Source organism: Orycteropus afer, unplaced genomic scaffold (assembly GCF_000298275.1).
Source record: "Orycteropus afer afer isolate SDZICR_OR568_19922 unplaced genomic scaffold, OryAfe1.0 scaffold00277, whole genome shotgun sequence".
In the NCBI taxonomy this organism is placed as follows: domain Eukaryota; kingdom Metazoa; phylum Chordata; class Mammalia; order Tubulidentata; family Orycteropodidae; genus Orycteropus; species Orycteropus afer.
In genome coordinates, this window is record NW_006921864.1 from 1,671,084 (window position 1) to 1,673,745 (window position 2,662).

The 2,662-nt window shown below is 40.7% G+C and overlaps 1 pseudogene; it reads left to right on the forward strand.

The window, feature by feature from the left end:
* Nucleotides 1-1,330: 1,330 nt before the first annotated feature.
* The window catches only part of LOC122150983, a 26,253-nt pseudogene continuing 24,921 nt past the window's right edge, over nt 1,331-2,662 (forward strand).

Here is a 2,662-nt window from a genome sequence, read left to right on the forward strand (position 1 = left end):
GCACTAATGCCCAGGATATTGATGTTTATGCATTCCATTTCATTTTTGACAACTTCCAATTATCCTAGGTTCATACTTCTTACATTCCTTGTTCCATGTGTTAATTGATGTTTCCAGCTGTTTCTTCTCATTTTGAGTCATGCCACATCAGCAAATGGAGGTCTCAAAAGCTTTACTCCATCCACATAAGTAAGGTCAATTCTTCTCTGAGAAGGCAGCTCTTTCCCAGTCATATTTTGAGTGCATTCCAACCTGTCAGGCTCATCTTCTGGCATTTTGTCATGCAGTGTTTCAGGGCTATTCATAAAGTTTTCCAGTAATACGTCAGACAGTATTTCACTGTTATTCATAAGGTTTTCCCTGGCCAATTCTTTGAGAAATGGATGCCCCCTTCCTGCTTCTGACTCTGTCTTAGTCTGGAAGCTCCGCTGAAACCTGCCCACCAGGCGTGACCCTACTGGTATTTGAAGTACCAGTGGCACAACCGCCTGTCCCACAGCAACACACAAACCATCACAGTACAGCAAACTGACAGATGAGTGGTGGAATACTTTAGTAGTACCTATGAAAGAGAGTAAGAAAGGATTCAAATCTATGTTGGCAGAGGACAAATTGTTTAAGCAAATGAATGTTACATTATGAAGCTGTTGATAGAGCACTTATGTTGACACTTTAAACTGTATTTCATATTTTAGACTTTTCCAAAATATATAACTTCTTTTTTTTTTCCTTTTGTGACTAACAGAACACACCAGTGTATCAGTAGAAATCAAACAAACATAAATATCACTTTAGAAAGGCCTTCTAATATAGAACTCATCTGCCAATTTGTAACATCTGGGATTTGAATTCAATAAATGTGATTTGGAAAAAGGATGATTAGCTACTTGAGAATAATTCCCTCTTCAATGCAACGGGAAACATCCTATATGCCTAATATAAAAATTAAAGCAAACCCATTGCCACTGAGTCAGTTTCAACTCATAATGACCACCATAGGGTTTACAAGGCTGTAAATATTTGCAGAAGCTGACAGCCCATCTTTCTCCTGTAGAGCTGCTGGTGGGTTTGGACTGCCTGCTTTTGTTTAGAAGCCCAATGCCTTAACCACATCACCACCAGAGCTCCTTATACACAATACAAGTGAGAGCAAAAACTGTAACCTATTTTGCTAGCAGAAATTAGTTGAATTCTAAATATTTTGCTGACTTGGCTTTCATTTGCGTATTGTGTTAGAGCTTTAATTTACGTGTTACAGAATTGTAAAATTTTGATTAGTGGAAAATCTTCTCATTTTCATTAAGAAATTTTTTTTGAGAACTAAGCCTAAATGAATCATTTGAATTATCTTCAGCTGATGGTTATTAATAGCAACCAAATGGGAAGTTATTCTTGTTTGCATGGAAAGAAAAAGGAACACAGGGCACATTTAACTTCAAAGGTCAGTACTAATAAATTGTGGAACAATACCTTCAGTATTATGTTCTTAGAATTCCAACTTTTCCAAATTTTAAAAATCATTACAAACCTAAACATAATGCAGGTGGAGGAAAATTATATACTTCCCATTGACTCACAAGAAAGGACCTTGAAAATGGACTTTCCCAGTGTTCTACCCAGTGGTACAGCTGGATCTCCCAAGTCACTCCCACTCATGCCCCTTTCCCTAGCTTAAAGCACAGGTTTTAATTGGGAAGGTTATGTTGCCAGGATATTTGTAAGTCATATCAGTGTCTTGAATGAATTAATTATAATACACTCCCAGATATCTGAGTTATTGTATCTCCCAGCCTTTGAGAATGTGGTTTGGTGTTGTGGTGTAGTACATTACCTGGTATGGCTTTTCTAGCCATAAGTCTTTGTAAACTCCATGGTGGAATTTGCTGTAAGAAATTGAATAGTTTCTGGTTGTTAAAATCATCCACCTCGGGTATTTCTGTTGGGAGCAGCACAAAGTAATGTTCTGGGAAGTTTGCTCTCTCTCACATGCTTAGAATTCTGATGTTATGATTGGCTAGTTTGGCCACTCTACCAGGCTCAAAAGGAGGCCTCCTAGAGGCAGAAACTTCTCTGACTGCTGGTTGAGGAAGATGTGCTGCTGAAAGAGAAATGCACGCCTGAGAGACATGCACTGCTGGGAAAGAGACACAAGAGACATACTTTGCTAAGTGAGACACTGAAGGACACACACTGCTGAGAGAGAGACTGTGAGAGACTGTTGGTGGAGAGATGGTGGGCTGGGAGAGAAACTGACCATTTTTTCCTGAACTTGAATTGTATCCTGGTGCTCCCCTAATAAACCCCATAATCTGTGAGTTCTGTGTGACCACTGCAGTGAATTATCGAACCCAGGAGAGAGGTGGTAGGTGCTTTGGAAGGAAGGGTTGGTGAAAAGGCTGCAGGGAGGCAGCATGTCTGGCCTTGCAGGAATAGGCCTTGGGTTACTGATAGTGACTCTGTCTTCCTCTTGTGGGGTTAGAGGCAGTCAGGAGATGTGGCCTCCTTGCCCCTTTTAGCAGTTGGTGTCAGAAGCAGTGGGATTCATTGCAGTGGCTCCAGACTCATAGAAGCATGTTGTTGTTGTTGTTGTTATGTGCCGTCGAGTCGGCCCGACTCATAGTGACCCCTCCTTGGGTTTCCGAGGCAGTATCACTAGGGAAGT